This window comes from Lepidothrix coronata, unplaced genomic scaffold (assembly GCF_001604755.1).
Source record: "Lepidothrix coronata isolate B3197 unplaced genomic scaffold, Lepidothrix_coronata-1.0 Scaffold124, whole genome shotgun sequence".
Lineage (NCBI taxonomy): Eukaryota > Metazoa > Chordata > Aves > Passeriformes > Pipridae > Lepidothrix > Lepidothrix coronata.
Window position 1 is genome coordinate 1,607,492 of NW_016690304.1, and position 25,404 is coordinate 1,632,895.

Consider the following 25,404-nt stretch of genomic DNA (forward strand, 5'->3'; position numbering starts at 1 on the left):
GTGTGTGTTTGGAGGGGAGATGAGGAAAGCCTGACTTAATTAAATTAGGCAAATGAAAGCTGAGGAAGATAGCTGCCTATAAATACACTGGCGGAAGATGGGGAGGGGAGAGCATCAGCCAAGGAGAACTATTTATGCCCGAGGATAGTGTTGGCACAAGAATAAACGTACGTAAACCGGCCCAGAAAAAATTCAGCCTGGAAACTGGAAGATCGTTTGTGACAATTAGAGAGTGATCGGGCTATGGACCAGCCTTCCTGTGGGAATAGAGGGGGATGAAACCCTTCCTGCTTTTAGCAGGAGCTTGCAGGAGGGCCAGATCCAATGACCCAGGGATGCCATACAGCCCAACGCTCATTCTTCTTCCCTTATTTTCCTATGATTTCTGCCTCAGCCTCATATTTATGCCAATTCTCATCACGTCCCACCCTCCTTCCTGTTGCCTGATATGTATCTCAGTTGCTGGCTTCGCTCCCTTCTGATGCAGGTGGCTTTCTTCTAACAGTAATAACTTCCCCACATGGTCAGGAGCCTGCAGGATTCTTGGTGCTTTTGAAATTTATTTTTTTTAAATCTCTGTGTCCAATTCCTCTTTGTCCATTTGTCCTTCTTGCATGGAGGAGGCCAGACGGGGGCAGATGGTGTCCTCCAACCAAGGTGTCTCTGCCAAACCCCACACAGGTAAGAGAGTCCTTGGAGTGTTGGACTCTGATATTTTCTGCTTGGGTTAAACAGGCATAAAATGGTAATCAGAGCCTGTTTCCAGCCCTGGCACAATATGGCCCTGAAAATAACTTTTCCCACTGATGGAGAAGGACTTTGGGGAATTCCAAAGTATTGGGAGCCGTGGATGCTGAGCAGCCTCGGGAGGCTGATGGCAGTAGTTTGCAGTCTGAGCTCTGGGAGATATCCCATTTGCACAGCTCTTTCTAGGGCTGGGAAACAAGAGATGCTTTATAGCAATCTCACTGGCTGTTTGTGTGCCTTTGCTGGTATTTCCCTCACACTGTTGCGAAGGGGATGGGGCAGTGAGGTCGCTGAGCTCACCTTGTCTACAGGAATGTCTCCAGGAGGGCACCAGTGATGCTTTTGGCTCATGACATTGGATGCTTCTGTTTGGTTTAGGTGCAGCAATGGGGCAGTGTTTAAGTTGACTTTTTTTGCTAAAAGCATGGGCAGTGGATGGATGTGAGTGGGTGTGAGGAAGAAAAGTGATTTCTCTACTTGCAGGTTGTACCTATTCCACTAGGCTGGAGCTTTTCTTCATTTATTACCATAATGACTAGGAAATGCACCTTGAAACTTCCCAAAAGGCTTGGAGGCCTTGTGAGGAGAAGGCTAAGACCAAATTCCTCCTGCAACCGAATCATAATGTTGAATCTAAGAAAAAAAGGAAAATTAAAAACTTTCGTTGGGTATTATGTCAGCTTTCTGGATTATCTAAAGAGATCTTTTCAGCAAGGTAGTTGAAATACTGGGTTTTCAGGGGAATTAAATGCCTGCCTGTGTGTGTTTTGGGCACCTAATTCCTCTAAGGCCTTTAAAAACTCTTGTGTTCATTCATATTCCCTGACTGTCACTGCTTAACCAGCTTGAGCCTTATACGTGCTCCATCAGATATTCCAACAATTCCTCTTGATGAGGGAGCAAAGCTGGGTGCCAACGCTCCCATTCTGCATGCACACAGCTCTGGCAAGGGACTAGCAAGTGCATCTGTTTGAACTTTACACCGCCTTCGTTTAATTTCAGTTATATATTTAGTTATCGGGATCAATCTTATCACATGGGGAAGCTCGGGGGGTGGGGGGCATGTGGAAGTTCAAGGCAGCCAGAATAAAACCCCTTTGCTATGATGCTTCACCTCGTTTCCTAATCTGCTGCCTTAAAAAGGTGCATTTCTAACCCCCTTAATGCCCATCTTCTGTAAAACTCTATTCCCCTTCCCTGTCGTTATTGCAGGTTTTAGATTCATTCTTATCAGCTCTTTTTTTTCATACAGCAAAGTAGAGCAGATATGGGATCAGAATGCATTAAAAAAATAATCCTAAACAATACAACCAACCAAACTAATTTAGTAAGCAACAGTTTGCACGCATCAAGGTTTTTTATTCTCTTAATGCTTTGACGTATAATTGGCATGCAGGTAAATTTGAATAAATCATTAATGGAAGGATAAAAATGAGGAATTTCTCAGCAGAGTGGGAATTCTCTGGGCTGTACTGGGCTTCCCTCCATGCTGGGGGGCAAACAGGTGCTCAGACCTCATAGATGAGTCACTGAGGAAGGACTGTGGGGGTCCCCAGCTGAGAGAAGCCAGCTCTGCAGAACACTCGGTTTGGATTGTGGTTTCCCTGGCACCTTCAGGGAGGGATCTGGGCTGCGATCTCCTGAGCTATGTGGTGCTCCCTGGGACAGATCTCAGCAGTGGGGTGAGTGATATCATGGGCACAGCACGGGTTGGGACTGCTCAAACTCCTCTTTGACGGGGTAAGACTTTAACGGGGGTGAAATGGTAAGAATTTAAATTGCAGAACTGCTTGCTCCTTCCAGCCCCTCACCACCTCTGTGAACCCATAGGATATGGCCCCAAGGTGGATTTATTGTTGTCAGAATTATAATTCTTCTGATCCCTTATCAGATAAGGTCAAACCTTATAAAGTCAAGTATGAGGCAGTTGGGCTGTGTCTTGTTCTCCCCCCAAAAAGCCCTTTGTCTTGTGCATCTGTAAAATGACTTCAAAGTGCTGCATATCACATTTTTTTCCTCAATTCCCACCTTTGTTGATTTGGGTTCTAAAGCAGCAAAAGGAATATTGAGATTCTCACACCTTCTCTTTATTTATTCAGCTTTACCTTGGCTCTGCTCAGTCAGGGTGCCTCAGCATTAAGATTTCACCAGCCAAGCCCTGCTGTGCCGCACACAGGAGTGTTTCCCCTGAGTGCAGGTGGAGAGCAAATATTCTGTGGTAACTCAAACCCAAAGGCAACGCTGTGCTCACCTCCCGCCGCTCTCCCATGTGTGGGCAGTCCAGTTCTCATCTCCTCTTCCCACTGTCATTGTCCTAATGCATTGCTTCCAAGACTGTTTTGGGGGGAACATGTTAGATGAGGTGGAAAACCAGGCTGAATTCCTTGCTGGAGCTGCCTTCCTTCATGCCTCTCTGGTGCATCTATCTGACAGCATGAAGGAAAATGTCATTAATTTTCAGCCTAATCCCTCCTGAAGTGTTGAGCTCCTTCTCCTCGTGGCCAGAAGCAGTCTAGGAGATACCAAGGCAGCTTAGGTGTTGGTCAGGGCTGTGGGCAGTGATCACCCTGACTGGTGGGTGCCATTTGCCTGGGAGGTGCCAGTTCACTTTGGGACCCAACTTGTGAGGCTTTTGGCTGTTGTCTTTATCCCATTCCAAGGGCAAGGCTCTGTCTCCAGGTCTCCCTGTTCAGTAACAGTTATGGACTCTCGTCCATGGCCTTGAGATGAAGCATTCCCTGTGTGCCAGTGCTGCCAGCCCTTCATCCCTCCAGGCTGTGTGGGGACAGAGCAGGCAGTGGGAAGCCCTGGGGCTGGCACTGGCTGCTGTTCCACAGGTGAGAGGGGAAAGAGAGGAGGAGGATGGAGGGATTGCAGCTGGAGTTCACCCTTGGTACACTCAGGTGTTTATCAGCGACCCTTTCAAACCTCTACTGCTGCCAGTGCTGTGCTGGCAGAGGGGCCACTCTCATCCCTCCTGCAGTCATCCCTGTGACCCGCTGCCATGGCATGCTTCCAGGAAAGTCATCAGGTCCTAAAAATAACTTGGGGAATAGCTGATGGTGTGGCTTCTCTCCACATGCTAGTGGAATTAGCCAGGAGGCTGACTCCAGCCGGGACTGCTGCTGCCTGCGGTCGGCTGCTCCCAGTCCTGCTGGTCTCCTCAGCAGGACTTGGAGGTCACGGTGCCTTGGCATTGCTCCACAGCTTCACTGCCACGCTTGCTGGGCTGTCAGAGGCAGTTTTTCATCTCTGCTGTGAAACCAGGCATCGACAGGGAAGTCGGCTCGTCCAGCACTGGTTGTGTTTAGTGCCTTTTGCAAGTGCAGTGTCGAGTCTTTGGCACAGCTTTGTTTGGGTCTCCTGATGAGCAGAGGTTATGGGTGTATCTTCACAACACAGAGACTGAAGTCTTCCAGCTCTGTCTCACCCTCGAGTGGGAGTGAGGAGTTGGTGTTAGGAGTATCTTTAGTCTAAAGCACAGCCAGAGGGTGCCAACACCCGTAACTTTCTCCTACAGGAGAAAATACAGACTTCTGGAGTGCCCGAAACGGAGAGGGAAAACCAAAAGCTTGCTGTGTGTGCTGCAGTGGCCTTCTGTCCATCTTGTGACCAGAGAACTGGGCTTGCCAACTGCTTTGCTACATTTCTCCCTTTATTTGTTGCTTGTTATTATTCAGGACTTCGCTCTCTTCACTGGCTTTTCCTGATAGACGATGCAAAGCCAAGTGACACTGGGCTTCCAAGGGCGAGCTGATGTGGACCTTATCAATTTGGCTGGACTGCTTTGGTGAGGTGTGGAGGTCACAGCTGTGGATCATAACCACCTAATAGAAAGACTTGGGTGCTCAGGGCACCCTGTGGCAGGGGGAAAAGGTGGTCTGGGCATCCTTTAGTGTTAAACAGCAGTTTTATTGTGGCCTCTGGCTGAAGGGAGCTGTGGTCCCTGACCTCATGTGCTGGTTTGTAAATAGCAAGACACTCTCCTTAGCACAGCATGTTCAGTGCTTTCATCAGTGGCCACGGTGTCTGTAACCTTGCTTGTAACAGCTCTACAATAATTGCACTCTGTCATCCATGCTAAACATATCCAGCCCTGGAAGCTAATCCCGGGAGTAGGCATCTCCATCGCTGTTTGTGGAAAAGGGTTTTTTCCCGTCTCCCACTGGCACGAGGAGCTGCATGCTCAGGATTGCTCTGTTAGCTAAGCCCTCACCATCATCTTGGATGTGTGAAGTCCTTTGGCTGGGAATTCTGAGTGCCATGGCAGTGCAAACCAGGTCCAAGGGCTGGTCAAACGCTGCAGCTGGGACGGAGATTTGAGTGTGTTCAAGCTCTGCTTTTCCGCTCTGGACTTACCTCCGCTTTTAATTTCGCTGCTGTATTTACGACTCTTGCCCTCTAATTATAGGTGATATGTTTCTCATCTTTCCTTTCTGGGAAATGTGTCTGCATGTGTGATCAGAGCTGTGCCTCCTCCGTGCCCGCCTCCGTTAGGAAGCGGGATGTGATTCCTTTGCCTTTTCCCTCCTCCTGCAGCTGCAGCCGTTGTGAAGTGAGGAGTTCACAGAGGGGACAGCAACCAGGATTCAAGGAGAGATTAGTGTCTACTGTCCTTTCTAACTGCAGTTGCCTCTTTTCTTATTTATAAGTGCAAGCAAACAGGTGCTAAAAGCTTTTCTCCTCCGTCCTTCTCCTTGCATGGCACAGACAGACTCTCTCCTGAGATGTCTCCTTGTGATGTGCTCTCTCTCCAAAGCTGCTTCTGCATTTCTTGGCACCTCTGCAAGTACTTGATTTATCTACTTATCTTCCCATGTCCCCTTCCTCATTACAACAGGGGTTTGGGGCTTGGAAGGAATGAGTGGAATCACCCTCAAGCTCTCTGCAGGTGATGTGGGCATTGGAGATTTCCCTACTCACTTTGGATATCCTTTTTTTCCCCACAGGGTGCTATCTGGCATCTGTGTCCAGAGTCACATTTTGTGGATTCATTTAAGCATAATCCTTCATAAAGTTACTACCTGTGAATCTCTCCTTCAGTGGTCTTAGTTTGCTCTCTCAATCCAGTCGTGGATCCTCCAGGCATCGATTTGCCCTCAGAAGGGCACTGCTTTGGAAACAGGTTTGTGTATATCTTTCACATGGTGTGTGATTCTTTAAAATTTCTGCTCTAGAATAACTCAGAAAGCTTCATAAATTCCTTCAGCTGCTAATTCTGGCCATTCCTGGAGCACTTTTAACCAGACAGCTTCTAGATGTGCTCTCTGGAAATGTCTACTTTGTGGTAAAGCAAAACCTCATCACTGATGCTGTCACTGGAGAAAAATGTATTCATTATTATTACTATTATTATTATTTTTAGGAAAGATGCAATCTCACCTCATGCATAAAATTAGTTTAATGGAACAGCAGGAATGGGAGGGAATATTGGCTTTCCTTATGCTTCTTTGTGGAGTGAGTGAACAATTTCTTTGCTCCCTCTCAGGTCCTGAATGAATGATATGTCATTGAGCTGCATTTTTAGCTGAGGCGTGTCCATGAAGACAGCAGGGAAGCAAAAATTAGGTTTTAAAAACTGTTTAAAATGAAGGAAAAGAAATTTGTGAGCTTCTAAACACGGTCCTCAAGAAGCCAGTAAGGCTGAGAGTCGAGAATGACTTGGGGAGGGAGAGAGAGGGTAACAGTGGGGCAGCAAATGGGTTTGTGTCTTGTAAAGTAAAGGGGCTAATTCCACCTCAAGTGGAGGGGGGGTGAGTGGCACCACACCAGTAGTGTTGGGACCCCAGATACTGCATGTTCCATGGTCTTCCCATGCCTCTCTTGGGCTTATCCCTGCTGCTTTTAGCTGTCCCAATGAGTACAGGCATCAGGCACTGTGTAGGTAGCGCTGTCAAAGTGCACTTTGTGCTTGCCTGGCCCTCAGAAAACTTCTTCTTTCACTTCACTCTCTGGGAATTGGAAAGGAGAGCTGAGGATAAAAGTGATAATGTCATCTCAGGGCATCCAAACGGCGGTGATGTGCTGCCTGAGCTCTCGTGCCCTCCAGCAGTCCCACACAGCTTTGTCCTTTGGCTTTTTTCCCCTTGGAACTCCAGGTTATCTTGGGGAGGTTTTTTTCCACTGAAAAGTGAACTTTGATGAATATCTCCCTCTCTTGTGGAAGCAGTAGCTTTGTAAAAATTCCAAACCAGAAACTCTTCCTTCTTCAGCAGGCAGAGGATCGTCCCTCTTTGTTTGGAGGAACATCTTGATCAAAAAGCTGAGCTCGGTCATGACTATTGGACTCATTGCAGCTTCTTCTGGCCCTGGGATTTAGGTGGGACCAAGACAAGCTAAGCCCTTCCCTCAAGAAGATGAGAAAAGGAGGGCTGCCTTTCCTGGAGGGAAAGCTCCTCCTAGTGAGCTCCATTGTCTTTTCAAGCTTTGGTGAAAGAGTCCACTAGAACTAGTGGTTCTCTGGGTGAGAAAGACCAAAGGATGGGCTGGGGGAGGGAAAAAACTGTGAGAAGGAGGCAATTGCAGGCAAACTCATTTAATTTCCATCAATAGCTGTGAGTCAAGCTTGGGGTTCTGCATGTTTCCCAATTCCTTCCTTCCTTCCTTTGCAGTTTGTATGAGGGGGTTGCACTTTTCCCCCCCTCCTCTTCTCTTCCCTCTTGGGCTGCAGGAGATAGACACTTTTTAAAATGCAAGGTGAGGGGTTTTATTTCAGCTCATCAAATCCTCTCTGGTGGCACCAGGGCTCTGAGAAACCCTAAAAGCCTTTGAGGCTGTGTGCAGTCTCATCTCCTTCGGGTGCCAACCCCTGGCACTCCTCCTCCAATGACCCTGGCTTTGTTGTGATGGCTTTCCAACATCTCCTCACCCTCGGGCTCCTGCAGCTACTTCAGCACTGCTCCTTATTCTACTACCAATCCTCCCTCCAAGTTCTCTTTGGGCCACCTCCTGGATTTCCTGTTCTTCAACTTGTGTCTTCACCTTGGTGCTCCTCAAGTGTCTCCTTCCCATTCCCCACACCTCCCTCTCATAATGGCTCAGGTCCCTCACTGCTGGTGTTTGGCCTAAGCAGGCAGTTCCCCACTGCCCAGCCCTTTCCTAGAGGAAGCAGTCAGCATTTTCTTATGGCAGTAAACCCCATCCACCTCAGAATGGGCTTGGATGGATGTCACACTCTGGAATACTGTTGGCTTCACTGACCAACATCTACCAGTGACAGGACCCAAGGAAGTGGCCTGAAGTTGTGCCAGAGGAGGTTTAGGTTGGATATTAGAACAAGGTTCTTCCCCCAGGGGGTGGTTGGGCACTGAACAGGCTCCCCAGGGCAGTGGGCACAGCCCCAAGGCTGACAGAGCTCAAGGAGTGTTTGGATGATCCTCTCAGGCACAGGGTGTGACTCTTGGGGATGGGCCTGTGCAGGGCTGAGGGTTGGACTTCATGATCCTTGTGGGTCCCTTCCAGCTCAGCATATTCTGGGATTCTGTGACTGTGATTATGTTGCAGTGGCAGGAGACAAAATCTCCCTGACGCCTGGGAGCAAGTGAAGCACCGCCATGAATGAGCTTCCTGTGCTCTGAGTGTGAAAGTAACTCCCCTGCTACACGAAAAGAGATATAAATTTTTTTTTTAACTTGCTTTTCTTCCTTCTCCCCTTGGTCTTTGCTGTGAGTGCGTGCTGATGCTGAGGTGAAGGAAGCATTGATCCAACTTGCTCTGACCCTGGTCAGCACGGCCATGTGCTGTGCTGGCACCGTTCAGGTTGTCTCTAGAGCTCCTCTAAGCCAAGATCACAGGCCAGAAAAAAGGGAGAAAAGCCTTACAGCTTTGGGGGGGCCACTGCCAGAGCATACAGGGACTTGTTAGTGACGTGGGATCTTGAGGAGAGCAGGCTTCGCTGGGAGATTTTATCTGTTTTTATGGCTGGCGCAGGTGGATTTTTCTGTGATAAAAGCTGTAAACACCACAGAGTCAGAATTCTCCTTCCTGGCTTGTAATAATCAGCTTCTAGCTCTGAATCACCCCAAAGTAATAGGACTTGCTGCAAATATGGCAGAGGTCAAGCTCTGTTTGTGGGCGATAAGAGAGTTTAAGCCTTGAACCAATTCCTTTGGAGGTGAGCAGAGGAGCTGGGCAAGGAAGAGGTGCTGTTGGTACCCCCCCAGGGGGGAAATTCAGAATTAAGCAGCCCCTTAGCACACATCAGAGAATCCACCTCTACCAACCTCGGATTTGTTGGAGACTGTTTTACTTGCTCTTGTGAAGAAGGCAGATGTTGCTTTATAACACCTTTCAATATTGGCTGCCCGTTGCAGTTTCACGTGGTATTGTCTTTTTTGTTACCCCTCCTTTAAACTGGTTTTGAGCAGGAAAACAGTTCCCTTAATGGTTATTTTAAAAGTTTTTGTCCCAGTAGTGACAACGGTGGTGCTTGGGGGTTTTGCACTGATCCCAGAAGACAAACAAATAGTCCCAACTTAAATCGTGCACCAACTATAAACCTTACGCTTTTTAATTGGGAAATTGATTTTCAATCCAAGCCTCTTGAAAAATCTAATTATTTTCCTTAAAAAAAAAAACAAAAAAAAACTAGCAAGAGTCTTTCTCTCTGTCATGCTCCACCAGGCGAAAGAGAGGGAGGAGGAAATAATTCTTGGCTGCATCTCTGCAGGGCGCCCTGGTGATAACCTGGATAATACAATCTGATTTTGGCCTTGAGTCTGTTCCCTTGGATTATTGCATTTCTTCAAGGACCAAAAGCTGTGCTGGTGATTCAGACCCGGAGGAGAATATCTTTTTTAGTGGTAAGCTTTCAGGTTGGTTTTTTTTTTTCCTCAGCCATCAAAGGGCAGAGAGGAGGCTTTTATCATGTTACCAGTGGCTGCTTCATAGAAAACAAGTTGTGGGCATGATGACCAGAGCCAAGCTCTCCTTCCTTCCTTCCTTCCCAAGGAGGACCCTGCTTGTTGGGTTAAAAGGGAGAGAAAAGTGAAGGGAAAAGAGATGAAAGAAAAGGCCAGTGTGCACATGTGTGCGTCAGCTGCACTGAAAGGAAAGGTGGACTTGGAAATGAGGGTGTGTATAGGTATAAAATTTGAGCTATGCCATGCTTAGTGCTTTGGCTGAGTGATGGATACATCAGGATCCATGCTGGATATGAAGTCTCAATGTGTAGCCATCTTCCACATTTAAATATAAGCTGGGAGCTGCTTGTGAGGGTGTGGGGTTTGCTTTATCCAACCCTTTAGTTCAAGGGCTGAAATCCCAACTCTCATGTGCCAAAGTCCTTTCTGTTTTAATCTTTGCTATTAGGTTTTATAGCACTCACTGCAAGACTGTGTTCAGGGGCCTTCACTTGAGAGGTGAAGCATCCTGGCTTTTTCTCCACGCTTTGGCATAGCTGCTGCTGGTGTTGCTCCGGGGAAGTGAAGGAGGTGGATTGCCTTGTCTCTGCAGCCACTTCAGGATGCAAGAGTCAACATTTCACATCTCTTCCGTTGTAGAGGGGTTTCTTCCCCACCCTGGTCCAGGTGAGGTGTTTCTCCTGGAAGCCCAAGTGCTGAGGGATGCTGGAGCAGAGGGATGCTAGCTGGTCTGCTTCCAGAGGTATCCCTCCCTCCTTTCACTGACACACACCCACAGCCACCTTGGAGCAGGGACTGTTTACAGAAACACTGTCAAGCAAAAAAGTCCTTCCAATAGCTCTGAGGAGAGAGATGTTTTCAGCTACTCAGTCACCCTCAAACTGTGAAGACGCGACATATCAGCTGCATAAAATTAATTCATTTAGTTAAGGGAGGTGTTAATTAAGAGATCTCATTTGTTGTGTCTCTGCAGACAGCTCTCCAGGGCCTTTTGAATTGTCAGCTCTGGTGACAGCAAAAGCTAATGGTGTCACGAGTTGAGAGTGGTGTGATTCACGCCGGGGATGAAGTGGGAGATGGTGGAAGGGATTGAGAAAGGAGTGAAGGAGACGTGGCAGAGGCTTGGGCACACCTTGCTGGGGGCTGGCAAGCCAGGACGACATGCCTTGCCCTTCCTTAGCCTCCCCCCAGTGAATCCTGGCAGGGGGAAAGGCTCTGGCTGAAGGTGTGTGCAGGAAAAGCTCAGGGTTTGCAGGGAGTCGCTGGCAGAACATCTTAGCAAACCCATGGATGCCAGGACGTGTGCAGCCAAAAATGCATTAGAATAACTGACTGTCCGTGTGATCTGAACTGGAAAAGAATCTTTGATTTATTTTAAATAATCAGCTTTTTCTGCACTCTGAGAGGTTAATTCTCCTTGGTTAATCAGGATGTGTCAATCTGATAACCAAGTGCAGGCCTAACACCAAACTTGTGGGTTTAAATTTAAAGTGTCTTAGAAAATAACAAATATGCTTTATCTGAAAGAATTACATGCTCCAGTACAGCTGTTTATAGGCATCTCCTTCAGGAAAAGCTGCGTCAACACTTTTTTTCCCCACTTTTTTATCTTCTTATGATCTTTATCAAGTTGCTTTTGGAGGGAAATTGAAATTCTCTTGATGCAGAAAATAGGCCAAAAGGAAAAAAAATAATACAAAATAGTCGAGGAGAAATGCTAAACTCGGTGAGGAAGTGGTGCTGCCTTCTCCCAGGCAAAGATGTTTTGTGTTTTCAGCTCCCCAGTTTGTTAAACAAAGGCTGCATTGCTTGTGCTTGTGCTTAAGAAATCAGTCCCAGCTCTTCTGGGCTTTCCTCCTTGTGTGTCCTCAAAGCTTTACAAACCAAGCTCTTGTTCAGGAGCCAAACTTCCAATTTCTCTCTCAAAACAAGTGGGAGAGGCAGAGGTCGACAGGATGCCACAGCCATTTTCCAGCTGCCTTCTCAGCGCTGCAGTGAGCTGGTTAAACAAGCTGGAATTCAGGGGGAATATGGGGCACCTATAAGAAAATATATGGCTGCTGGAAGATGATTTTAACCAGCTCTTGTTGCACTTACTGAAGGAGCAATTTTCTCCAGGTTACTGATTTGACTTTCTTTAACACTCTACTAACAAACATACGTTATTACTTTCTCTTTTTTTAATCGATTTTCACTCATTTAAACCGGGGAAGCATCAGCCTCATATAGGCCACCATTACTTTAATCTTTATTTATATATTTTTTTTACAAGATTTTTAATTTGTGTGGGATGGCTGTGCAGCTCAGAGGAGCCCCTGGTCGTGCCCCTCTCTGGGGGATCCACATAGCCCTGCCCAGGGGGACTGTGCTCTCGGGGTTGTGAGCTCGGGGTTGGTTTTTGTTGCGCTCAGCTGCTCTGGAGTAATTTGGAAAAGAGGAAAGGCATTTTTCCAAGCAGGCCCCGAGGGGTTTTCAGTCCAAAAGAATCACCAGGAGCTCACCCCCGTGCCAAGGGCCTGCATCCCCAGGGACATGCTGCATTTTTCTGTCTCACTGAGGGTAAAGAAAGCTCAGCTTGCCCTCGGCTCCCGTCACAGCTGTGGGACCAATTCCCCTCCGAGTCAGCTTTTCCCTCGTGATCCTCCAGCACAGCAGGGCAGGAAGCAAAAATGTGGTGCCAGACAGAGCTTTTAGTTTTTGATTTAACCCCAAAGCGATGGCAGGGCTTTCCTGGCGTGGGAGCTGTAGACAGAAGAATCTTTTCCCTGTGGGAGTTGCATGCCCAAGAGATTTTTGTCTTGAGTCCATCTTCTCTGGAGCCACACAGGATCTGACCAAGGCTTTTCCTGCAGCTGCACAGTGTGGATTCTCCACTGCCTGCAACTGTAGTTGTATCCCCAGGGCTGCCTTGCCCTGTCCAGCTCAAAACTGAATCATAGAATAATCACAGAACCATGGAATGGTTTGGGTTGGAAGAACCTTAAAGGGAATATCTGGATCAAACCCCCTGCCATGGGCAGGGACACCTTCCACTAGACCAGGTTGCTCCAAGCCCCGTCCAACCTGGCCTTGAACACTCTCAGGGATGTGGGAGAGAAGGAGCAGAGCTGTATCCCAGCTATGTAAATGATGGGAGATTAGTAGGCTGGGAGGCAGAGGAAGGTATGGAGCTCTGGAGCTGCCTGGGAAGGATTACCACTCCTCATGGAGCGGCTGCACCAGAGACCAGAGGAAGGGGTGCTGTAGGAGGGGGCATGAGCAGAAGACAAGATCATGGGGGATTCATTTAAACCACAGTGTCGGATCCTATAAATCTGCGGGGTTTTGCATATTTCCATATTTATATATGAAAATTCCATGAGGTGGCTTAAAGGCAACTGAAATAAAAAACAGGGCTGTCAGAGCTTGAAAACTACTGGCAAATCTCTAACAGACCATTTAATACAAATGTATGGGCTTGAGGAAGCTGCAAGCGGGTGGAGGATTCGTGCCCTGGGGGTGCCTTGCCTGGCCCCACGTTGGTCCCCACGTGCTGTGAGTGCACTGGTGCCTCGGGTCACTGCAGCTCCGCTGGCCAGGAGGGTGTGGAGAGAAGGGGCCTTTCAGCCCGGCTCACATCACACCTGCTGGCCCTTCCCTCAGGCACTTTCTCACTGTCCTGTGTGTGCCCCGACGGTTTGGGAGCAGGGAGCAAGTTAATCTTCATGGCTGCTGGCTTGTGGTACCCCAAAGCTGCGAGCTGCAGGATAAGCAGTGCTGCCAGTGATGCTGGAGCCGGGGCTGAGAGAGCATTTCACACCCCACAGGGGCTGTGGTTGTGGGCAGGCTGTTTGCCTCCCCGAGCGTGTGCCCTTTTCCTTCCTGAGCTTCGGTTATCGGTCAGAATAAGAATTCTCCAAACCACTGGTCTGAATCACCCTCGCTGACCTTCTGCTGCTTAGTGAGTCTCTTCCCATGGATTAATTTAAAGAAGCATCGCAGAGATTTATGCTTTGTGCCCAGCATGGGGCCTGAGTGGATAGAGTGGCCCTCCAGGGTTGAAAACATGCTCATTAGATTACCCTGCATATATCTGTGCTGCTTTTTGGATGCCTCTAGACGTCGTCCTCCTTGTCCCACCTTGGGTACCTGCTCTGTGCTCTTTTACTGTAGGACCTCAACCCTTTCTGGTCTCCTTGAGTCAGTCCCAAACCTGTGCAGCCCCAAAACTCAGTGCAGCATACTCTAACTCTCAGGTCTGGCCTGAAGATTGATTGAATCACAAAATAATTTGGGTTGGAAGGGACTTTTAAAGGCCCCCTAGTCCAATCCCCCTGTTATGGACAGTGACATCTTCCACTAGACCAGGTTTCTCAAAGCCCCATCCAACCTGGCCTTGAATATTCCCAGGGACAGAGCATCCACCACCTCTCTGGGAAAACTCTTCCACTGTTTCACCACCCTCACGGCAAAAAATGTGCACCAGAAGTCTCTAAAGAGAAATTCCTGCTTTCTGCATGCAAGGACAAGAGTGAGCCTCCGCCTTCTCTGAGTCTCCTGTCATTCAGGGCTTTTCTCCCCCTCTTCAGCCCCACGACAGTAGCTAGAGGCCACAGCCACATCATTCCATCTGAAGTCTCCAAATCAAAAGGAAATAATTAGTGGAGGACGAGAAAGCTCGGACGAAAATAAGCTGTCAACAAGAAGAAGGTGCTAACGTGTCTGTCATCCCCGTTCCCTCCTGGCCGGTCCCCAGAGGTGGGAGGCTCTGACGGAGAGGAGGGTGTTGGAGCTCGCCTGTCAGCCATGGCTGTCTCCAGACATCAGCTCTCCTCTTGTGAAGACACATCTTGCTCTCAGGCCGGCTCCTGCCGCTGTCCCCTGCTCGTGGCTGGGAGGGATTCGCTCCACGGGCAGCCTGGACGTCAATGCTGCGACTTCCCCGCACAAGCGCTTTCAGCTCGGGTTTTATCTGCTCCTGTGGACGCCTAAAATCGATTTGTGTCCTAACAGTGCCTATTTCTCTTCATTACAGAGAGACAGGTGTGTGGAATGAGTAGCTCAGATGTAGGTGTCTGCAGTTATTAAGTTAAGCAAGACGAATCCCAGTGTCAGCATTTCCCTTGGCTTTGCTTAGGGGTTTGCTCCTTCTCCTGCAAGACTCCTCATGGTGACTTTGGCACCAGGTGACATTCTTGGGAGTCTTTTTGGGTATTTTGCTACCTGAGATGTGACATTGCTTCCCAGGGGAGGCAGACTCTGAGGCTGTGTTTTTGCAGCAGCCCCACATTGTGGCTTCCTCCTGTGGAGCTCTTTGCCACGGGATAAATTCTTTACCATTGATTCAGAGAGCATGCAGGGTATTGACATTTCAGGATGTTGCCTGTCATGAGTCTCTTGAGAGGGTGAAGAACAAAACCTTGCCTGGGTGACCGTTTTCAGTGACAAAACACACTTTAGTTATTTCATTCATAGAATCTGAGAATGGTTTGGGTTGGAAAGGACCTTAAAGACCATCCAGTTCCAACCCTGCTGCCATGGGCAGTAAGACACCTCTTATTAGACCAGGCTGCTCCAAGCTCCATCCAACCTGGCCTTGATCCTTACTAATTTTTGGGCTGAGGAGTAAGCTCTCACTGTTTGAAAGTGCTTCTTGCAGTGTCCTTCCTTTGCCTTGATGAGCAAACAACATCACACGTGATTGCATCTCTAAGGGATCTTTAACCAGATGCTTCTCCCTGGTTTATCTTGAATGTTGCTGCTGGCTGAAGTGCTTTGGGGTGATCCTGCTTTGTCAGGCTGGAAGACGATACTCCGTGGAGGTCTCCTCCTTCTTCTACCCCCATCCCTGTGATGCTGCTTTAATGGGACACGTGGGACGACTTAACCCTATAGGAGGAGGACAACCCAATCTTCAGCAAGACTTTTGTCCATCATTTCTCTGCAGGGCTAATGATTTCTGAGGAAAAAGGGGGATCCCTGCAAGTAACAGTGGCCTAAAATACCCTGTGAGGGTGTACACTGAGGCAGTTCAGTCCTTGGTGTGTTCTTGGGCTCTATCAGGCTTATGGCAGCATCCCTCACCTCCTTGTGGGGATTGCTCCCATGTGCTACTGCCTTACTCCCTGCCATGTCCTCCAGCACCCATCCCTTTTCCCTCTACCCGGCATTAGAGGGCAGTCAAAGGAAACCTTCCCTTTCCTCCTGCTCCCCGAGCTCTGTGGGCTCCCAGCCAGCACCCGCACCCACCCCGAGGGCAGAGGGCTGACCTCAAAGCAGGACCCTTTGCCTTGCCCTCACCCTTTCTCCAGCGTTTCTGGCTGTGTTTCACCAGTCAAAGCCCCTTGTGGTTTTGTAGCTGACATTTGGGATAGAGCATCTGATGAATCCTGCGTGCGGTTTCTCCCCTGCCTCGCCCTCCATCTCCTCCTAATTGACATCCCCGAATCTTGTCTCCGTTTGACAAATCAGGCTACTTACTCTAAGTGATGACATATATAAATATTGCAGGCATTCGTTTTACGTCTGGATACCCTGATAATAAAAGCTATCAGAATCTCTTCCCCCTGCCCGTGCATAGCAATTACTACCAAAGGCTTCACTCCTCCATCACCGGAGCAGGATGTGGAATTGTGGCTGTGACAGCAAGTTTTCCCTCTTGCATTGATGGAACGTGGGTTTGGGCTGTAAACCAGCTTTTTTTTTTTGAGCCTGACGAAGCAGCAGTGCGGTGAAACCGTGCAAGCTGTGGGTACGTAGCTGGGGGATCTTGCAGGAGCCCTTTTGCTCGCAAAATCCTGGGTGCCTGTGTCCCCTGTGGTGGAACCTTGGTGTCTGGAGTGACCGTGGCGGGCGACAGCAGGTGCCATCGCAGGTTGAGGGTGAGGTTTGGACTCGTGGGTGCTGTCCCTGCGCCTTCCTCGAACCCGCTGGGCGCTGAGGGAGCCAGCACCCATCCAGGCTCTGCTCCTCACCCTCGCTAACACGTTGGTGGCTCTCCTGGGCTGAGGCTGTCAAATTGCAGGGTATTATTTTTAGCCTGGTTTCCCGAGGAAAAGGAGCTTATGCGATTGTACTGTCTGTCAGTGCTTTTCCTCCCACCAGCCTCCTCTTAACAAGTTTTGAACCCCCTGTCAGATTCACCGGGAGGGATCGAGAGCTCCGAGACACGACATTCCTGCACGTTTCCCTGCAAATTAGCAACTGGGGCCACCTTCCCAAGGGGGGCAGGGATGAGGGGAAGATGAGGCTGGGTGGGGACAGGAGGAGGTGCTGGGGAAGGTGCGAGGCAAGAGGCTGGGAACAGGCTCCGCTGAAGGCTTAATACCTCAAATACAGATATTAAGTGCTCATGCCTTAATTGAAGTTAATTTCTGGGAGACGCGTTTCATTACAAAAGATTTCTCCAGCTCAGGCGTGTCCACACCATCTGCTTGGAGCTGGTGGTGGCAAAGCCCTCGACCCTGCCAGCAGTGGGGACCGGCTGCGAGGGTCGGCCCTTCTCGGGAGAAGGACAAGCTCCACAGAAAAGCCTCTTTTCTCCCTTCCTGCCTCTTAGTCCAGGTTATTACTGACAGTAATTTATTAATTTTTTTGAGAGCCAAGTGCTGCTGCTGGCAGGAGAAGGCACAGAGCTTCATCTCCTATGATTTCCCCTCCATCATGAGGCTGGGCAGGCTGTTCCTCCTCCTTTGTCCAGCTATTTGTTTTCATCAAGTTTTCAGGAACATAAGAGTTTGCAATTCCTACCCTGTGTCAAAACTGGGGGAAAGTTATTAAACGGTGGCTTGGCTGAGCTGGACCTGTGTGCACACACACACAGAGGAGCTCCTGTTCCTTAGGAAACTGGTCTTAATGAGAGACAGCTCCTATTAATGCTTTGCTTACTTTTTCGGCCGAGGTCTTTGCTGGGAATGGAATTTTTATGGGAAAACTTAAACCAAACAATGATGCTAATAAGCTGTAATCAAAACAAGGGAGGGAAGGGACCTGCTTCTTTCTCATCCCACAGCCCTTCCTGAGATTTCAAAAGAAGGGCTTTTTCTACAGCAAGATAAAACCAAGATACTTTTGAATTATTGGGGTTTTTTAAACAGAAGGTGAGAGTGAAACTTCCAGGATTGGTTTATGGCTGGGGCCTCGCTGGGAATGTTAGAGACAGAGAGGTACAAATCCCTTCTTTGAAGGGCTTGAATCTGAGCCATCTGCATCCCTGGCCAGTACCCAACATACCAGGTTATTTGTGTTTTGTGAAGCTCCATTTTTTCTTATTTTCTTCCTTTTATTTTGGTTTCTTTTTTTTAACCGCTGACAACTCCAAGATGACGCTGAAAAATCTCTGCACTGGGTGAATAAATGTGTCATATGAAATGGCTTTTTTCCCCTCTCTGTGTGAGATCCTGGGTTTGGCAAGTTGACATTCTCTGACTAAAACCCATTTTGTCTCAATTTCTGACCATTCTTGCTCACAGTGAGTGGGTTTTGCCCATAAACACAGAAGTTGCTCGGTAAAGCTGAGTAATTCTCCTTTTAGAGGCCTTTGCTGCTGTCTTCTCCCTCAAACAGCCACCTGGAGAGGATTATTGTCACATATTTTGATGTAGAAACTAAACCTGTCTCTTGGTTTACTCAGGAGGGATCCAAATGCACTTAGAACAAGCCCAGGATTCCTCATGAAATGTTCACCTGCTTAAAGAAGGCTTTTAAAAAACCCCTTTATTAATTAAAAAAAATAGAAGGAAAAGCCTTTTTCCCCACTTTATGCAATGATGGATATTTTTCTGTGTGCAAAATTTGGATAAAAGGGGCTGAACTTCTAATTACATTACCTAAGGAGGCTTAATAATGTTTGCCTGCAGTATCTGGTCGTGAATATTCACCAGAGGCAATTCAGTTTAATTTCTGTTGAAATCCCTTTACTTCATCCCTTACTGCTTTCCAAAGACCTTGTAGGGCTGCCTGAGGGAGGAGAAACTGTGGGTTTGGGTTCCAGCAGCGACAGTTGTTGCATTGGAGAGGGATGACAAAGACATGGATTTGGAGATGCTGTGTGACCTCCTGTGCTGGCAGAGCACAGGACCATCTTATATTCTCTATGTTCCTCAGTGTTTTGCTTTTCTGAGGTAGCTGTTGATACCTGTATTCTTGTGAAGTCTTCTCAGAGTGAGTGAGTGGTACTTAACTCCAGACTAAGCTTGGCTGGCTCGGCTGCCACAAGGACCAGCACTCCCCGGACAATCTCCAATCAATCCATTTGATTTAAGCCCAGGGGGGTTATTTCTGAGCATCTGTAAAACACAAAGCCTAGAAGGCCTTAAATGACATTTCTGGGCTCTGGGAGAAGCCCTGCCATGGGATGGGAAGTGTCTCTTGCAGCTGGTGGGGGACTCACCTGCTCCTGGTGAAGTGGGCGATGAGGTGCCCATGAAGCGACTGTGCCTCAAGATATGACCCCTTGGAGGTGTTCTTCACCAGCAGGTAACAGGTTTTTCTCTCTCTCATGGGCATACTTCGAGTTGTAGATGCCTCTTTACAATCCCACTGTGTCAGGGCCCCCATATCTGTTCTAGGACAAGCTAAGCCACACAGGTGGTTCTTCTCATTTGTCATCTCCACTGATTTTCCACCCTTGCCACTGGTCTTTTAAACCTGGCCTTGGATTTTGCAGCGTTGAATGTCATTTCACATCCATCAGTCTGGTTCCCAAGGTCATAATTTCCTTCCAAACGATGCCAAAACTCTTTGTTTTGTGTTGTTTTGCCTCCGAAGGAGTGAGTTTGATGAGTGTTGGTCCCCTGTTGTTAAGGAAGCATTGAATGTGAGTGGTGACCGAACAGCCTGCTCAGCAAAATCCCTCCAAACTGCCTCCTTTTTTGGTATTATCTATTATAATCTTTTTATTTTTTTAGGCAAAGCGTTTCTTTGATTCATAATTCTTATCGTAATGTTCCCCTCCTACAGTTTAACTAATCATTTGCCCATGTGGCACAATATCAAATGCATTTCTGAAGTCCAGATGGTCAAGCTCTCTCACAAAAGACAAAGATTGGCTTTTGTCTAAAAAAAAAAAAAAATTAAAAAAATAAAAGCTGTTATCTCCCAGAAAAATATATTTACCAGGCTCGCCTGACTGAATCCATCTGCGTGAAATCCAGCTTGTTTTACCCGTTTTCTTAGTTTTTTGCCTTGGTTTCTCAAGCAGAGGCTGCGGCTCAGACCAACCTGTAGCTGCCCTCCTACCCCTCATCTTTAATCTTACATCCTCCTCTCCTCCTGCTCCCCCTTGTTAGGTTAGTTTAAAATAATCTGTGGAGAAAGGAGTCTCTGGGCAGTGAGGCAGCGCCACTGCAGTGATTATTTCCACTACAGTAAAGGTTGAAAACTGGTTACAATTATCACTCCTAGTTTTACATGCTAACGGGGTTTGCCTCGGGGGGATTAAGTTAACTATTCTGTCATGCAGGTGAGTGTTTTGTTTTGCTCCTTTGAACCATCCTTTCTCAGGCTGTCAGGGAGAGGAAGATAAAGGCTGCCATCCTCCCGTATCCCGCTTTCCAAAGCCCCAGCCACAGATTTACCTCCACAGCAGCTCGCGCTGGAGAGATTAATTTGGGCTTGTTTCAAGGTCATCTCAGGTGCATCTTTTTGTTGAATGTACTTGCCCCTCTGGAGAAGTGAGGATCCTTTTTTAAATTCTTCCAGGCGACAGAGCTGTGGATCAAGGGGAAGTGGGAGAAAATAAGCTTGGACATTTCAAGAAAATATAAATAGTCTTGACCCAGACTCTCTGTGTGGCACGAGGAGGGTGAAGCTTTCAGGCTGTCACTGTACAGATTCCCAGGCTGAAGGCAAAGAGCTTCTCTAGTCAGAATTTTCCACCTAATTTTTCATTTTGACAGAAAATATCAGTGTGAAATGTACTTTTTTTTTTTTTTTCTGGATAGGACTCTGCTCAAACCATTCCTCGTGACTCCTTGTGAATGGGGCCAGTGTCAGCTCCCATGCTGCCCACCTGAAAACTGGGGGTTTCACACAAATTTAGGAGATGAAGTTGCTGCCTCTAACTGATGCTTTTTTTTATACAAAGTGGAGAACTCCATCAGTGCCACAAGAGCATCAGTCCTTGACAGCAGGCAGCTAATTAGGGCAGTAGACCACCATGGACAAGAAGCCTTCATATCTCTGACTATTTTGCCAGTGCAGAAGACATCGAAATCTCTATGGATGTACTTAATCTGGGTTAAATTGGGTGGCAGCTGGGTTCCACTGAGCAGAAACAGCCCAAAGCAAGACCAAACCAGGGCCTTGAAGGGGAGGTTTAGATTTGATATTAGGTAGAAGTTCTTCATGGAAGGGGTGGTCAGGCACTGGAACAGGGAAGTGGTGGAGTTACCATCCCTGGAAGGGTTCAGAAAATGAGTGGACATGGCACCTGAGAATTTTAGTGGTGAACACCTTTGTGGTACTGGGTTGATGGTTGAACTCGATGATCTTAGAGGCCCTTTCCAGCCTTGGTGATTCCATGATTCTATAAAAGAGGAACACCTGAGACTGGTTGTAATTTTAGGGAGAAATGACCATTTTTTTTGCTATAGTAAAGTGATCTAAAGCTTTCAGTGGTGTGATGGGAGACCAGGCTAATACAGCCAGGGAGCAGCACAACAAATGACAGTGAGAGATTTTTTTCCTCCACTGCAAAACTCGGGTCCATTTCCATGACTGAAAGAAAGTAGGAGATTTAAGTTTTGCATTGCTCTAGGTCTCTTTGGGAAGAGAAAGACCTGCAGTCCCTGAAGAGTTGTGTTCTGCAAATGTCCATCTCCTAAGTCCATTCCTACCTGAGTCAGGATTACCTTAAACACCCCTGGGTAACCATCCCTCTTACCCCTTTAACAGCTGGTGGAGAAAGGACCAGACACTGGTTTGCTGTTGACTCTGCGGGGAGGCTGTAGCTTAAGGAGATGATTAAAACGAAATAAATCCCCAGTGAATTAATTGAAAGGGTCAATGTCTGTAGTTAATCAGTTAAAATTGCCTATGGTTATCCAGCTGTGTCTTTCATGTCAGCTAGAAGATGCTGGTGAGGCAGGAGCCACCTAATAATACGGATTTGTTTGGTGGGTTTTCTTTTTTCTCTCCCCACTGGCAAGTGGTTTTTCAGTGGACACGTGGACAGCTATGCTTTTGACATTTATCCAAGGTCTAGTTTTGCCTCTATTCCTCCTTGCTGCTTTTTTTTTCCACCCCTCATAGTTAGGTGGTGGTTGGAGTAGCTTAATGACACATTTTCAGCACTGATTTTGGTGGTGACAGTTATTAACAGTTTCACGATAAGAAACAGGTGTTCCAGCATGGTCCATCAGGCAGGAGAAGAACAATGCCTCCCCAATGTCATTGTTCATGATGTATTCACTGACTGATGGCTTTTTTTTTTTTTTTTTTATGAGGGTTTTATTCAACCTCACAGGTAGCATTTACTGTTTAGTATGCAGGCTTTGGGCAAGCTAGTGGAGTGGAAAACCTTTTAATTTCTTTTTAATGCAAACATGGATCTTGCAAGACCTTGTCAAGCAATCGGAATGGGCACAGGCTCTTGCTGATGTCTCTCAGCATCACCTGGTGGTCCCCTGCAAGAAAATCCTGGGTATTTCCCATGGGATTTGTGGCTCAAGGGACAGGTCCAAGCCTGAAGGAATTGGGGTGATTCTCCTGTTTTGCAGTGAGGAGCCACACCTGGGATGGTTTGGGCAGAAAACATCATTAGTATAATAGGGGCATTGCAACAACTCCTGGGCTCTGCCACCAGTTCCCATGTTTTCCCATGGATGGGTGGGAAAGGAACAATGTTTTGGAGTGTGAGCCTGTCAGTTATCCTGGACAGCTTTTTCAGATGGGATGTGAACATGGATCCCTTGCCCTTGCTGGTTTGCTGATTATTTGGCTTGTGCTGTGAGACTGACTGGGGGAGCAGCTGTCCTGACACTTGGATCCCACAGTGTGCTGTGCAGGTCTCACATTCCCTGTCCATGCTCCCAGGGCTCAGAGGGAAAGAGTAACCCCATGGCCCTTTCCCTCATGCTGTGCAGGAATTATTCCCTGAGAGAGCTGTCATTTCTGTGGTTCAGGGGGGCTGGGTATCCTGGACACACAGTAGATGCTGGAGTGGATATTGTTTGGTATCCCTTGAGGGACAACTTTCTGCATCCTTTGTCTTCCCAGGAGGAACCTCTGTAGGAGATGGGAAGAGACAGAGCCCTCAGTGCTGAAGGATGCAGCAAAGGGCATCTCCTCTTCTTCCTCGTTCTCTGGGGATGCTGTGGTCCAGCTCTGACTGCAGTGCAGGGTGATGCCTGCCTGGCCTTGCTGGAGCAGCTCTGAGCCTTGAAAACAGGGCTGGGAGACACCTGTAGCCTCTCAGACCTTTATTTTGTACCACAACCTATCGATTTATCCACAACCTATTTCTTTCCTGTTGATATTTGATATCACAAAGGGGCAGGTCAGTGCAAAGGTGCTTGATAGGTCCCCTTGGTCTCCAGTTAGGCAGTGCTGCCTCCCACCCCAGTCCTACTGCTTAGGAGAAAAAGCAGAGAAAAAAAAAAGAAGATTAATTGGTGATAAATAATGCATTTTGTTCCTACCTAAAGGCTGTTGGATCTCCATAGTCTTCATTCCTCTGGTGACAGGGAGCTTGGTGTTAATAGCTCTATGTTACCCATCACAGTGCTTAAACAGCCTCATCAGGGCCATACTCAGCCAATACATCCCAGCCACAGGCAGGGCTTCCCATTATTACTTTCTTTCAAAAAAAAAATAATAATAGTAAAAAAATTCCACTCTCCTGCGGTGACTTTTCACAGCAATTTCTCAAAGTGAGACAATTAATGAACATTAGACATCCTTTTTTTTTTTTTTTCTGGGAAAGCAGCAATCAGAAGAGAAGATGTAGTATCCCTTTAAAATCTCCCTGCACATATGTACGTGCACACAGAGCCCCTTCAAGGCTGAGAAGAATTGGAAGTGATAGTTACCAGTATAATATTTAAATGAGTGTTAATTACCATAAACCGTTTGGATTTTAATGTCTCCTTCTGTACAGTATGTAAATCAGGGCTGGAATGGGCTTGTGAGCATTCACTGGGCCTCTGGTGTTGTGGATAAAAGGGATGTTTTCCAGTACTGGGATTTAGCCGCCTGGTTTCCATTAAAGTTAATGGGAGCGATGGGGGTGAACACTGGCCACTCTGGGGAAGGTTTCCCCTCTCATCTCAGAGACAGCCTTGCCCTGAGGACAACTTGTTCTCTTGTCTCATCCCACTCCCTACCCAGAGGCTTCCCGAGGAGGCTGATGAGATGCTGAAATGACTCAGGTTTGGATCTGGATGGAGGGATGTCTCACTGTCAGTCAGATACAGCAGCTCTTGACCATTTTATTGGGTACTAAGGGGTTTTTATGGGGTTTTAGCATCCAGACCATGAGCAAGTTAATTCCATGGTGTGTGGTTTGCTGTACCCACATCCACACTCATCCTGCCTCCATCCAGCCTGGCCTGCACCTCGAGCAAAGGGGAAGGGCCTGGAGGTCAGCAGATCTTCAGGCACCTTGATACTCCCCCAGCCCCCTTGTTGTCCTTCCTCTTTGCCCTCCATGGGGACCTAGTTTGCCTTGCAAAGTGGTCTCATTATAAATGCATCAACTTCTGCCGGTCTCACACGCGCAGCCCTCATTTAGCCCTCCAAGCTCAATTACATCTCAGGATGTCTTGGGGTAATTAAGTAATATTAGAACGTTTTCTTTGCTATTTTTTTCCCCTTCCCTAATGCAGCTTTCAAGAGCACAAGCCTCGGTTCTCACCCACTGGAGCCCACTTCTCTGAGCCTCGGAGTTCTCCCTAATGTACCTCGCCATGAAGGAAGGCTAATTACATTTCTGAAGGATGTCATTAGTGTCACATTCCCGCTGGGTTCCACAGGGCTGGCACGCAGCAGGAAATGCTCCCTTAGGTGTCTCTGAGCACCACCATGTGCAGTGCCACCGGCGAGGAGCAGCCGGGGCTCTGAGGGGAGCTCAGCCGGCAAAGCAGAGCTGCTTTGGGCTTTGCTGTGAGCTGTCTCGGATGCTTTGCATCCTTCATCTCTACAGCTCGTCGTGGTTTACAAATATCAACTGATTAAGCCTCTCAGAGCTCCTGTGAGATAAGTAATTGCTACTCTAATGATTGGCATTATATCTGATCTCATCTCAAAGTGTCGGACGGTGCTTTTCACTACAAGAGAAACAAGGAGGCGAATGTTAAGCACGCAAAAAGATAAGCGATGCTTTTGGGTTATCTGGCCATCTCACCTGCTGGCTGGTGGCCAGAAGTCTGGAGCTACCATAACAGGCACCTCTGGCACTGCTTTTGGAGGCTGTGGTCCACATGCCTCCCTCTTTTGGCTGTGTCAACCCCAATGAGCTCTACTGACTTCAGTGGAGGTTCCTCAGAGGCTTCCCCAGAGGGAAGACAAACCAGAGTTTGTCTGTTTGGGGAGCCCATTGTTTGCATCATGGATGGGATGCTGGTTTCCAAGGAAGCAAAAAGGAAATTATAGTCACACATTATTATCTTTTTTCTCTCACTAGGTGGTTCCAAGGACAACGTTATGGTTTTAGTCTACCACAGCTCTCCCGTTCGGCCCTGGGCAAGGTGGCCACCAGGCTCCCACAGGTGAGTACTTCTTTCAGGGGGTACTAGAGGCTCTGAAAAGGAAGTCGCGCATAAATTAGAGTAAAAATTGCCATGAAAATTCTTGTTCACGTGGTGCTGTGTTGCATTTT

General features: G+C 47.8%; 1 long non-coding RNA gene across 1 annotated transcript in view; it reads left to right on the top strand.

The window, feature by feature from the left end:
* Positions 1 to 2,210: 2,210 nt before the first annotated feature.
* The window catches only part of LOC108502747, a 28,950-nt gene continuing 5,756 nt past the window's right edge, over positions 2,211 to 25,404 (top strand). The window contains exons 1-2 of the long non-coding RNA XR_001876585.1: positions 2,211 to 2,429; positions 25,210 to 25,294. This is a non-coding gene — a long non-coding RNA (uncharacterized LOC108502747). The remainder of the gene's footprint in view (positions 2,430 to 25,209; positions 25,295 to 25,404) is intronic.